The sequence below is a fragment of the Aythya ferina genome, assembly GCF_964211825.1.
Source record: "Aythya ferina genome assembly, chromosome: 3".
Lineage (NCBI taxonomy): Eukaryota > Metazoa > Chordata > Aves > Anseriformes > Anatidae > Aythya > Aythya ferina.
Genome location: NC_140298.1, coordinates 89,283,643 through 89,298,095, shown reverse-complemented (window position 1 = coordinate 89,298,095; position 14,453 = coordinate 89,283,643). Strand labels below are relative to the sequence as shown.

The 14,453-nt window shown below is 39.9% G+C and overlaps 1 long non-coding RNA gene across 1 annotated transcript in view; it reads right to left on the bottom strand.

Annotated features, from left to right (window-relative positions):
- LOC311434700 overlaps positions 1-13,852 on the bottom strand; it is a 94,749-nt gene extending 80,897 nt beyond the window's left edge. Inside the window, exons 1-2 of the long non-coding RNA XR_014691656.1 lie at positions 13,699-13,852; positions 13,006-13,162 (exon numbers count right to left, since the gene is read on the bottom strand). This is a non-coding gene — a long non-coding RNA (uncharacterized lncRNA). The remainder of the gene's footprint in view (positions 1-13,005; positions 13,163-13,698) is intronic.
- Between the last annotated feature and the right edge of the window lie 601 nt (positions 13,853-14,453).

Here is a 14,453-nt window from a genome sequence, read left to right as displayed (position 1 = left end):
AATAGAGGATTTTTTTGTCATTATTTTAATAGATAACTTGGTCTACAGGTGTCAAGTTCTGCTGTGCTAACATCAGAAGGTTAGAGTGCCACAGCACAGCACTTTGTCTACCCTCTCTGCAGGTTAGCAGTGGGTTCCAGCTCCTTGATCCTGCTTTATTTCCATGCTGATCTATAACTTCTCAGGGACAAAGTATTCCACCATAAACAGGAAAAACCACAAATGAGCCTATGTCATAAACCAATTAGTCTGGTAAAATTAAATACTGAATTTCACCTTTTAATGCCATTTTATATTTTCCAAAGTCTCATTCAAATAGAGGAAAGTCATTTTGGTTGAAAACTTAAGGAAAATAACAGTTATTCGGAAGTGATTGATCAGCAGTAAAATCTTTTCTTATTCTGAAAATAATTCCAGACAAACTGTATTGCTATGGGATCCACGTGATTTTATTGATATCATTGTGGAGAATCTGTAGAATTTACAACATGGTTCTGTAAAAAGGACCTTGAAACCTGAAGACACATATATGTCAACAAGCTTCAATTAGACATGTTACAGTTAGAGCTGGTTGAGGAAGACAATTCACATTTATAGGCTGAGACTTATTAAGCTTAGTACTTTCACATCTTGTTCTTTTAACCAGATTCTTTAGCCAGCTTGAAATACCTTGAAAAATATGTCATATGCATCAAACTGTAAAAAAAATAATAGTACGTTTACTTTCAAAAAAAAAAATGAGAGGTTCTCAGGGACTTATCATGCATTTCCGAACAAGAGAAGAAAAGAATGTTTCTGCACAACCACAATGAATTATCATCCTTATTGTTGCACCATTTTTTTCCCCTTTTCCCCTTTACCTGGTCTTAATCCATCCTGCCTCTCTATTAATTAAACAGCATTATATAAATCTTAAATCACATTGCAGGGTACTTAGGATTCAGCCCATTGGTTAGCAATTAACCTACCTTGCCTTTAGTCATAAACCTTTACTTCATAGCCCTGCTTTTGATATATGAATCAACAAGTCTGGGAGACTGCAACTCAGTTCAGATTAATAGCTGACCAAATATAAGACAGATTTTTCCATTTAAAGATAACCCTTTCTCTTTGAAACTTACTGCTTTCTCAAAGGTATGTTAACCTGACACAAAGCTCTGCCTTAATGCACCATTAAATTTGAGATTTCACACATAAATGCCTGTGGTAAGATTCCTATTGATTTGCCACCTCTTGCTTGGCATACTCCTGCCAGGAAAGCTCTGCAGGTTTCTGCTGATCTGCTAAGGTACCTCAAGGCAACCATCTGCATCTCCTATTTGCTTCTGTGAGTACAACCTGTCAGTTTAAGAAAGAAAGGAGCACTGGGCATATACATCCTCACAGGTAAACAGAGGGCTCAGTTTGTCCCTTAGGAGATGCCTCACCTATCTCTCTGGACACCTCTGGGACTGCCTTTGGGCCTGCAGGGTGGAGGTAGTGAGACCTTTGCCAGGTCAGATTCAGATGAGAGCCTGATGGTGGATTCTCTACCATTTCTAGTCTACCTTGCCACATAGCTATATGCACACAACTCTCTCCACCCAGGACAGTGAGATAGAGATGCATCACACACACTTGCCAGGCTATGGCTCCATCCTTCCTCTCCAGAAATTTCAACACTTCTGGTAGCACCAAAGGGATTTCTTCTTTGTTTCCTTCCTTTTTGACATGAGGCTGGCCTTCCCCAAGACAGGTTAAGCCATTTCACTGTTCATTTATACTCACCTTGTGGACAGAACAGTGCGCAAGCAGCAAACTGCAGATTTTAGTAAGGCAGTGGTGGGATCAGACAGAGCTGCATCAGGAACTCTGCAGTAACTGATGTAAGCAATAATCATATTTATTCAGGAAGGGGCAGAACTGAAATGGAAACAGAACCTCTTTTTGTTCCCTTCCTTTCCTACAGGATAGGAAATGCTGATTAAACAGAAGAGGGGAAAAAAGCAAAAACACGAGGAAAAGTGAGGGAGGGAGAGATTAGCAAAAAGAAATGGAGCTTCAGCTCAAGGTATCACAGTAACAAGCCCTAAATAAGGCAAAATCAAAGCATAATCATCAATATTTTAAATGTATTTCTGACACCAGAAATTCTGGGGACCTAACTAGATCTAGATGAAACATTAATCTCTTTCTTGATTAGCCAAACTTCAGAAAGAGATATGTGGCCCACTTAAATTGCTAATATCTGAATTACATTTATTTCCCTGTTGACTACAAATAATTGATTTGGTTTCATCATAATGAAATTACTAAGGTTACTTCAAAAAAACAAACAAACAAGCAAAAAAACAGTTTGGGAACATTTCTTGGCTCCTGGCTTCTGTGCAGACATTAGGCATAACAATAACATAGCAACCTATAAGCAGTTGATTCCAAATTTCTCCTAAAGGGAAAGATTTTGAGAACAAAATAAATGATAGTACAACTGGGGATATTTCCACAAGATTAGAATGACCTTAATACAAGATCATGTCTAAGTGTATTTATTTGACTATGCCTCTTTAAAAGAAAAATGTCTAATGCAATAAAATAGGAGCTCATTAGATCATTGCTTAGATCAGCTTTTTTTGGACTCTTTATTGATATTTTCCACCTCCCACAGCCTCATTATCAAACTGGCAAGCTTCTTGCTTATTTTCCTCACTTCTTGTGGAATATATAGATTTCAGATCATTTTTATCCTGTACTTAACTTTCATCCACGCTGGAATTAATCATTCTTTTTCCACACCACTTGAAGGACCAGCAAAATGCACCACCTCACCTTTACCCATTTAAAGTAATTACCTTTAGTATGATTAATAAATGAATGCATTACTGGCATGTGGAGGTGGTTTTGTTTATTTAATATTCTTTGCCTGACCAGCAGTAGCATAATAGCAGGAATATGAAAAAGCAACAGACAACTAACATCACCCTGCTTTCACAAGACGAGCAAATGTTCATATGGACAAAAAGGAAACTTTCCCTGGAAAAAAAGACCTTTTGTTGCCAACTCATTGAGCTGTGTGTGACTCAGGGTATCAAAAGCCATTTTCCTGTTCCAGTACTGATTTCCTCTATTATCTTGTACAAGTTTGCTTAAGCTGTGTGTCTGAGCAAAAGAAACAGGTATCTTCCTTCCTTTAACTGTTGTCATGACTATTTATGATATGCTCTTCAAGGAAAAATATTTGTTCTCTTTGTGCATGTCTGGGAAAGGAGGGACTGAGCTGCCATGTAGGTAGACATAACCTGTATTTTTCCCTTTGCTCTGCACAAGGGGTATTTGATATCTGAAATTCACTGCTTCACTTGTGCTATGTTGTGCCCAGTGAGCATTAGCCAGTCCACCAGGCTTTTGGACCAGATATGTTACATGCCACAGAGTACTCACTACAGAGCATTGTGGTAGATCTTAGAGCAAAGCTCATACAGACTTCTGCCATTTGGAACACACCAACAGGACAAACATCCTTATCAAGAAAAAGAATTTCTTTATAATGCCACAATTAAGCCTAGTATCATATATTTTTCCAAAATACCACAGGGTAAAATAATAATGTTATTAGGAAGCAGTGCAATTTACTATGCATTTTTCTTCTAATTACATGCAGACACAGATTTAGATATAGCTATGCTTCTCAAATGTAGACTTATTGTTGCTTTTAATTCTACAAACTAAAATGAAAGCTTACTAGCTCTAATAGTTGTTTAAATTCAATTTTCCAATTGAAATTATATTTAAGCTAAAGCACACACATAGACACATTAACTATCAGTCAGAGATACCTTTATTGGTTGCCTTAGTCTTCTTATGGCACCCACTAAATTATGTCTTTTTGCAGAATGTATGGAATTTCACCAGATATTCTAAACCTGGAACTGGGGAAAAAATAGTTCTATCTGATCTTTTATTTTATTGCTAGGGGTCAAGCTCTACTGATTCTAACAACATCAGAACATGATCCAGAGAGACAGAGTGGAATACACCTCCCTTCTAAGCCACCTACCCTTAAATGTCTACCTAGGCATGTCCACAGGTGTACTAGGTATCTAAATTACCATTATAATCAACCAAGATCTAGCCATTACAGTCAGTGACTAAGGATTAGTTCAAATCACTTAAAATGGGCATCTGAATTTAGTTATTTAATCTGCATTTTGAAACATTATTAGCTGTATTAATTAGGTTTCCAATAAACTGCATTGAATCCTGCCTTATTTATCTCCAGTTGACTACTCCCACACCATCTGTGTTCTATTAGTGAAAACTGACATGTTGCAATCATCTGGAAATCACTAATCAGTTAGTGTAGCCTTGTAATAAGCGGCACTGCAAGGTGCTGTTTCATGAATGGGCTGCACCTGTCACGGTTATTTGTGATTTGAACAACTTCTATTTGTGGTTACACCTCCAGGGCTAATGAAGCCTTGAAATGGTAGATTCACAGTTCATGGGGCAAGGGCTACATACAGAAAACACTGCCCAGAATGCTATAAAATGATCACCCAAGACAAAATAAGAATTCATTGTTACAGCCAGATGCAATGTCAAATCACAGGTCTTGATCAAAAAGTGTCTGAAGTCTCATCTCAGCCTCTCGTCCCTAACTGATGCTTTCTCCAACTCCTTAGCATCAGCACAGTATAGTCCCTAATCTGTTAGCTGATTGTGCCTTGGTCACACCTGGATGCTGGCCTAAGTATTCAGTCCTGTAAGCTCATATGTTGATAGCTGGGTGTCAGTACAAAAGTAAAACCACTGCAATCCTTTCCATACCATCAAGCTCTCTTGTGGTCCAGTACAGAGATGGAATGTCCAGGACAGAGTTTGACATGAAGTGGGCAAAATATCTGTGATTGCAGGTGTCATTGTGTTGGGTTTACACGGCAAAGCTTTGGTAGAAGGGGACGGGGGCTGCAGGGGTGGCCTCTGTGAGCAGAGCCCAGCAGCTGCCCCATGTCAGAGCAGAGCCAACTCCAGACAGCTCCAAAAGGGACCCGCTGCTGGCCAGAGCTGAGTCAAGGAGAGACATTGGGTGGGTCTCTGGGGGAGCAGACTGAAGAAAGGGGAAAAAACTGCTGTGCAACAGCAGCTGGGAGAGAGTGTAAAGTGAGAACTAGCCCTGCACATCCCAGGGTCAGTGCAGAAGGAGGGCAGGAGGTGCTCCAGACATGGAGCAGGCTGTCCCCCTGCAGCCCATGGGTCCCACATGGAGCAAATCTCCACGCTGCAGCCCCCCCGTGGAGGAGCCCGCAGTGGAGCAGGTGGATGCGGCCTGGAGGAGGCTGCGGCCCATGGAGAGCCCCCGCAGGAGCAGGCCCTGGGCTGGAGCTGCAGCCAGTGGAGAGGAGCCCACGCAGGAGCAGGGGGTCTTTGGGGAGCTGCCATCCACCCGTGGGGGACCCGTGCTGGAGCAGTTTGCTCCTGGGGGATGGACCCCGTGGTACGGAGTCATGTGGGAGCACTTCTTGAAGAGCTGCAGCCTGTGGGCAGCCCCCACAGGCTCAGTTCGGGAAGGACGGCATCCCATGGGAGGTACCCCATGTGGAGCAGGGGCAGAGAGGGACCCTGAAGGAGCAGCGGAGACAAAGCTTAAGGGACTGACTGCAGCCCCTATTCCTCTGTGCTGTTCAGAAGAAGGCAGAAGTGGGTGGATGGTGGGAAGGTGTTTTTCATTTGCTTTTAGTTTCTTACTGCTCTAGTTCGCTAGTGATAGTCAATAAATTTTATTAATCTATGTTGAGTACAATTTTCCTGTGATGGTAATTGGTGAGTGATCTCCCTGTCCTTACCTCAACCCTTAAGCCTTTTTCCATTGTATTTTCTCCCCCTCTTCCTTTGAAGAGGAGGAGTGAGAGAGCAACTACGGTGGAGTTCAGCTGCCCAGCAGGGTACAATCACCAGAGACATTCATAAACTGTGCTATGAGTAGCACCAACCACAGAAGCACATGTTAATGCTGTTACTGGTCCATCCAGTTTGTGGCTTTCACATCAAATGCCTTCAGTCAATCTCCAACCAAGGTGACATAAACCTGACATTTTTTAAGTGTAGGAAATGATGTATTAAATTGTGAGGTTCTACATGTTCTGGAGTGAGTTCTTGCACTGCTTACCATGGGAAAGATGATGAAGACCCAATAATCAGATGAACATGAAGGAAAGCATCAATTAGCAAGTTTGGGGATTGAAGAGTTGAAGACTGCAAGCCCAATAATTATTTCTTCCAACTTGGTGTTTTCTTTGGCATGATTACAGCATTACTATGGTCTCCTACTGAACATTGAAAGCTGGAGAACTCCCCATCTGTTGCTGTTATCTGTGGTCCCAACTGTTCACATTTTCAGGAGTGTGCCAAAGCACTGAGTCACTCATTTGTTACCTCCTGCACACAGTTTTCAAAAGCATTAGGGAGCTCAGTCTCACAAAGTCATTGCTGATGCAAATCCTTGATACTGCTGAAGACTTCAAAAGGGAACTTTGAAACCTTTTGCTGTTATTTATCTTTGTAGAAAGTGACAGAGCTACGTTTAAGTCAGGTTCACAAATATTATACTTTTATCCTTTATAATGACTTTATCTTGGCAAGCACCTCATATGGAACTTGTCTCCTCATTTTAGTTACTTGTCCTCATCAAATGGTCTTTTAGGACTAACATTGACTATCATGAATCGTAATTGCTATTAATTATATGTTTATGATATCACCAACAGATGTAAAGTATGAGACAGTGCAAACAAACATAAGATGCAACACCAAAGGCTTGCAAGCTAAATAAACCATTTATTTTTTGTTTGTTCTTCAGTACATCATTCAACCTTTTGCAGCATTTTTTACTTCTTAAAATCTAGCTTCTTTAAACCTGGCACTTACTGACAGGTCACTAACCTACATGGTTTACTGTGTCTCAGAAGTGTGCCAGCAAAACCAATATCCTTGCATGATACAGAGGCATATAATCCAAGGAGACATGTAAATGTATGGTTTGAATATTCAAATTCACTCATACAGCTAGCTACCAATAAGCCAAAAATCATCTGAACCAAAATAGCATATACGTGAAAGAATCAAACAAGCAGGATCTTTCAGGAATTGTTCTTCATTTCAGAAAAAGTAAGAAACTATTTCCTTCTTATCCGTCCCAGGTTAATACTACCTTATATATATTTATATACTATTTAGAATATATTTACATTCATTATACATACATATATATACAATTATATATATATATATATCAACATTTCCTGTAGACACTTTCAATAACTCACTTTCATCTGTGAAGGGTGGTGCAAAGATTCCTGTTCCAAAGAAGACCAAGGCTTTAAGTCTACATGGTACCATTCAAATACATTATGGATATCCAACCAAGATCTGAAGACAGATTATGCCATCTGATATGTTATCAAAGTCAAAAGGCCATCTCAGCTTGCATGTGCTTTGTGGAAATAAATAAATAAATAAATAAAAAGCCTTCTAGATCCCATCTGGCTCATGCAGAGGCAAGTTAGATATGCTTTTACCGCACTTCAGAAACTTAGTGTCCACATATATCCTTGGATGAACAGGGTGGGAATACATTATCTTAAGAATATTTATGTCTCGTTACCATGGTATTTGCAGACTTCAATTTTTAATTAAGCAACTACTTTTTTTCTGCTTTCCTGTATCTGAAGAACTAAGACCCTGAGTGGTTCTGTGACTTGTATAAAGACCAGAAAGTTTGAAATCAGTATGTAACATCAGCTACTGGCCTATCATATCATACTTCTCCACAAATACCTTTACAAAAAAAATAAAAATAAAAATAAATTTAAATTTTCATGACTATGTAAAGCATTCTAGACAGTTTGGTAAAGGCTGTCAAGCATGAGCTCTTTTGCCTGTGATTTTTTTTTTCAATCATTACAGTTAAAGGAACCATTTTGTTCATGTAATATGGTCCTTAGATCATCAAGAACTTACAAATCTACTTAATATTTTATGAGGGTAATAGCATTAAAGCCAATAAACCTATCAGAAATGTGCCATTAGGAACATCTGCAGGATTTGTCACAAACCCTGCAAGGAAGAAATCTTACTATTCACCAAAATACCACATTGGTAATTACAACAATTAGTGTAAATACCTTCATTCATAGCCCTGGCTCAGTCCCATGCCATGGACACCATGCCATGTGACAGCATCTGATGTGACATGTCTCAAATGACACAATCATGGCCTCCCTGCCCCTTATTTTCATCAGGATACATCTAGCTCATATGATCCATGAGCATGCACATGAGGAAAACAAAAAAATATATTCAGGATTGTAACAACTAATGCCCAGACAATGTGGTGAGCATGCAGTCAGTGAACATTTACTCTACTTCAATTACTGTCATAGCATGAAGGCAGCATGCGATATTCAGATAAAATTAACTCCTATCCCTCCCCTCAAAGGCAGTACTTGGAACTAAAAGCCTGCATCTTCCACAACTAGCAGGCAAAAGAAAAATTTAACTTGTTGCAGTTACCATATTTCTTTCATATCACTACCCCATCAGCTAAAATTGCATAAAAAAACAAGTGAAGGAGCTGCACAAATAAACCATCAGCCTGAATAATACACCATCCTTTTGGTACTGTCTGCTATTGCCCAGAGCAAAATAAAAATTTTATTTGATCAGTGTTACCTTAGGTACTTCTATTACCTTAATTTCCTAAATAGAATATCCCTCTGCTGATGCTTTTTTTTTATTTCTAGGTAGAGTGTATTTCTGTGCATGACAAAAAAAAACACACGTGGCAGGAATTTTGCTAGGACCTTGCACTGAAATGCTGTTGCTTTGGCACTTTGGTCAAGGAGTGATACAGCCAAAATCTTCAGGATGAGATATTTTCTTGAGCAAAGATGGACATTGTGGAACAAGGAAACAGGGAAGTCTGCCATCCAGCAGTGAGAGAGGGACTCCCAGCCAACAGGACTTTCAATTTCAGCCCGCAGAGGGCCATTGCACACAGTAGTAGGTAGTCAGCTGCTTTCATAATCTATCAAGATCTTCAGCTGGTACGTGAATGTAAATCTGTTGGATTAACAGAAAAGCTAATTTATCCAGTTAAGGATAAAGCTTGGCTTCAGTTCAGCCAAAGATAATATTTTTTGTTGTTCTTTGGTTGGTTAGTTGGTTTGGTTTGTTCGTTTGTTTTTAAATCAAGTTCTCTGACATAAACAGATAGCACATAACGGGAAGAGAGAAAACCTTCACTCTAAACCCAAAATGTGCTTCTGTGCAGTGGAATGAGAATATCATCTTGGTTCCGGGACAGATACAGGCATGGATGCCAGAAGCTGGAATAGCAGGGCTTGCATTTTTTAGCATTATAATTCTAACTTCTTCCTTATAAGTTTCTGTTGTTGCAGTATTCTGCTGGATAAATGCCAGCCTCATGAGTATGTAAGTCAAGACACTTTAGTTATAATTGGCATAAATAATTATAGGTACTTCAAAAGGTGAAAAACATAAATGTCTCATAAGAAAGCATTTTTTGTGTTATGTGCTCCTCTATACCAGATAGATTGATTTTCAGTTCACTCAACCTCTTTCATTTCTCCAATTACCAACCTGAGCTTAATTTGGAGCAAACATACCCAGCAGGTAAGATGAGAAAAGGGCATTCACTTCTAACAGCCAATGTGAATCTCCCTTTCATTTATTTATTTATTTATTTAATACTGAACCATAATCTGCACAGATGATCAGGCAATTAAAGCATAATGGAATGTACAGTAAATTATAATGGTATGGTTTAGGAAAAAGATGTTTTTGAGTAATGTATTAATGCTCAAGAACAGGAGACAGTTATTATGCCTTACCAGGCCACTGACAGATGGCCACAAATTATAAACCATTAAGGAATTTTCAAACTGAATTGGGCTAGTAATCTTCATAAAAGAACCACCAAGAAAATTCTTTATCCTAATTGAAACAAAGGCAGACTTGTGCCTCAAACTGCACAATGTAATTGTCTAGTCATGGGGAAAAATGTATTATTCATCTTCTCCCAAGGCTCTAAATCCCTTCCTAAATATACTGGATAAATATACTGAAAAATACACCAGTTGCTTTAGGTTAATCCCTGTCATGGCGGCCATTATATCTCAAATTAGTTTTAAACAACCGTCCTTTTCTGAACAGTACAGCAACCCAGAGCAAACAGCCTGTGACAAACCAACACTGCAAGAGACAAAACAGGGGCAGCCAATGCATATGCATATTTGCATGGTTGTTGCTGTCTCAAGTCCTTGTGCAGACTGAAGGGTGAACACATCAGACTCTGAATCTATCCTCTAAGAGAAGGCTTTTCAAATAAGCACAGATCTCGGTTTAGCAAAACTAATGGTGGAGTAAAGGCTTAGGAAGTGCATAAGGGAGTTAATGCAGCTGTCCATTTTAAATCTATTGCTAAATGAAGATCTCCACAAAATGGTTTCAGATATGCATAATCGAGTCTAATAAATGTTTTATTGTTTTATTAGTAATTCTTACAGTGGGACTTCACTGTAATGTAATATTACTGAGAATATTATATAATACCTCCTAGTAAAATTTAGCTGACAGTCCTATTTCATTTATTCATCTGACACCTTGTTTGGATTTCCATCTTAAGTGGGACTTTAAGATCTACTTCGGCAGAAAGCTTCCCTTCACAGAATGTCCCACTTAAAAATTAATATCTTGCTGCCTCCGCTAATCAAAGCTAGAAGACTTTACATTAGCGTTTTAAGACTAGAGTGCATGGTCCATTAAAACCCAGCTTCAATGGACTTAAATCAGAGGTAAACGTAAAAGGGTGCTAGAGAGACTGAGTCGCTACTTCCTCCTCCCACACTGCATCTTTTACACATGACCTTTGCAATTTGGCCCACTACATATAAGAACAAAGTTATCTCTGCTGTTATAAATTTTATATGATGCCAGGCTAAAGGAGAATAGAAGAAAACTAGAACTCAACAATCATTCTTTTAAATTAATGTCATCCTACTATAACTATCCTATGCCATTCTGCTGGCCTCTGAGCACATAAAATATATAACCCTGGTAAGCTCAACGATCCAAACTCAAAAGTGATAAAAAAACAAGGTTGTAAAATACATAGCCTAAAAGATGCAGATTATATACTACAGAAAGTTATGAAAATGTAAATACCCTTACTTAAACTTCAATAGTTTACCTCTGAATTTGGTCTATGTAGTCCAGAAAATAAAACACACTCATAATGTGTGTTTTCACATTAGTGCTATCGCACTACTTATACCACTGTAGATTATTATGATGCTTCTTCCCTACATTTCTAACAGCAGTGTAGGTACATCAAAGCTGAAATCTCTTTGAAAATAAGCCAAAAAGAGCTGGGTGCTCTTAGGAGGTTTCCTCTGAAAACAAAACCAGTACAGACCATATCTGTTTATGACTTTAACTTACCTGTTCAAGTACTGTTATTTACTACACAGTCCTTGTTCATTCTGCAAGTATTTCACCCTGCTAAGGCAGAATTCAATTGCCTAAACAAGGATGTCATATTGTCACTTGTTCAGCATCTCAGAGCTGCCTCCACATTCAACGTCATCACCCTATAGCTTCCTTAGCTATACTCACCAAACTTTCACATTTACTTATGAGACTTATGAAACTCCTTCAAAAGTTGAGGACACTCCCTCAAGTGAGAGGAACCTCATTCTCTACTGTCCTCCAACTAGAATGAGATTAGACAGGGCTCATGCAACATCTGGTGCACCAGATGGGTTTGTCACTGACCAGACAGAATAAAATCATTGCAAACACTGCAGGAATCAAACAGTGAATTTACTGCTCAGAGGCTAGAGATGGCTTCCTAAGTTACCTTGACATGTCCTAGCATGTCCTGGCATCACAAGGTCCAGGAGCACTAGTGACGAAAAATTCCAGAAAGCTACCTTCTTTTGCATAGTTTTTCATCTTAATTCGTCTACCGAATGTGTTAATTTTATAAATTTATCTTAATTTTATTAAACAGTGCACTTATTCCAATTAAAATAATTGAAGAATTATATGACTAATTTTGCAAATTGTCTTCACCAAGCTGGTGTCAGCACATTAACTTGTTGTCATGTAAATATCATTATAAGAAATTCACCTTGCAATTTTCCATATGCAAAACACTTCTAACAGAAATCAAACACAAATATATTGTCTTTGTCTTTAACTAAGTCTTCCACCTTGTTCTAGAAGACAGGGTGACTTTTGTGTCTGTGTACCTAGTAAGCAACTTGTTTACATCATGTGTGTTTCTTAGGACTACATTTTCTCTGACTGCATTTCTGTAGAGATAGGAATTGAGTTTCTTGTTTAAGCTCTCTGACTCAACTGGACAGATTGTGATATAGATTAGACAGACCCTTTGCCAGGTGAACATTTGATGCTTTTGTTATCCAGCACAAACAAAAACATTTTTACAAGAGCCAAACAATTTCTATCTAGAATGCTTCAAATGTTACATTAAACTAAACTGCAAATAGGGCTGGTGGAGATGTCTCTCTCTGGAATCTGCTCACTTTGAAGTCTCAAACAGTTTTGTTCCTTTTCCTTTCCAGAAAAAAACAACAGAAGGTTGTACTGCCATCCAGAAGGACCTCAACAGCCTGGAGAAATGGGTTGACAGGAACCTCAAGAAGCTTAGAAAAGGGAAGTGCAAAGTTCTGCACCTGGGGAGGAACAACCCTGGGCACCAGGACATACTGGGAGGCACCCAGATGCAAAGCAGCTTTGCAGATCCTGGTGGATGCCAGGCTGAACATGAGCCAGTAATGGTCCATTACCACAAAGAAAACCAATGGTATCCTGGGCTGCATTAGGCAAAGAATTATCAGCATGATGAGGGAGGTGATCCTTCCCTTCTGCTCAGCACTTGTGATGCCATATCTTAAATACCAAGTCAAGTTCTGGGCTTCCCAGTACAAGAAAGATGTGGACAGAGTCCAAGGAAGGACTCTTCAATGAAGGAATGTGGAGTTTCCCTCCCTGGAGGCACTCATAAACCATCTGGCCATGGTCCTGGGCGAGCAAGGGGAATGGACCAGATGACCTCCAGAGGTCCCTTCCAACCTCAAATATCCTGTGATGGAGAAAAAAAAAAAGAAAAAAAAGTGTCAGTGAGTGCTTTCCTAGCTTCTCAGCTTTCAGAGAGGATTTTCACATACAGTCACGAGAATTTGATAGAGATAGGAATGAATGCCTTTTCTCAGGACAGCAAGTTCTGTCTCCAGCTGCTAAAGGCAAAACAACGCTATTAAAGGATAGGATGAGATTAGGCCATGTAGTGGGTTAGCCTTGGCTAACAGCCAGACTCCCACCCAGCTACTCAATCACTGCCCCCACCCCCTCCCACCCATCAGCAGGACAGGGAAGAAAATAGAACTGGAATGAGAAATCTCATCAGTCTAGTTAAAGGTAGGGAGATTGCTTACCAGTTGCCATCACAGGCAAAACAGACACAACTCAGGGAAAATTAAGTTACTGCCAATTAAAATAGATATTTAATTAGTGGATTGGGCAGTATGAAACAAAGATAAACAATAAAGCAACACTTTTCTGCTACCCACCCCCTTTTTCTAGGCTCAACTTCACACCCAAGCCTTCTACTCCCTTCACCTCTGAGCGGCCCAAGGGCATGGGGAATGGGGCTGCGGTCAGCCCATGTCAGCTCCTCTCTGCCACTCCTTTCTCCTGACACTTTTCCCCTGCTTGTAATGTGGGTTCTTCCTGCAGGCAGTAGTCCTGCAGGACAAACCTGCTCCAGCCTGGGCTCTCCATGGGCTGCAACATGGAGGTGTTGTCCACCATGGAGCACCTCCTCTTCCTCCTCCTCTGACCCTGGTGTTTCCTCTGCTGCCTCTTGCTCTCTATTTTTCTTTCCCCAGAGGTGCCACATTTTGGCTGCCAGTGGGGCCATTGAAGCCAGATAAGGCTGGCATGGGACAGCTCCGGCCTCTCCTCACAGAGGCCCTGCAGCACCCACTGCCACCACAACACCTGCACCCAGTACAGCCTGGCACAATCTATCTCATTTTGGAAAATTACGTGTGTTTCATCCCTTTTCACCTCCAACTCAAGTATTGTTTTTTGTCAGAAATAAGCCTGAATTGTTGCACACTGCTGAATCCAGACATCTGTTTTTGTAGCTGTCTGATTCGTTTTCCTTTTCTTCAGTGATAAAAGTTCAAAAACTCCATCAGCATGAGAGAAATAATTACAGAGATGCTGCGAGTAACAAGGGACAGAAATTATAAGTTTAAGGGGACAGTCATGGCATGGTATGGTCTTCAGAAGTCAGTATAGACACTCAGTGTGTGCAAGCACAGAGGATCAGCATGGCTCATCACTAGGCATGCTCCCTTAACTCTACA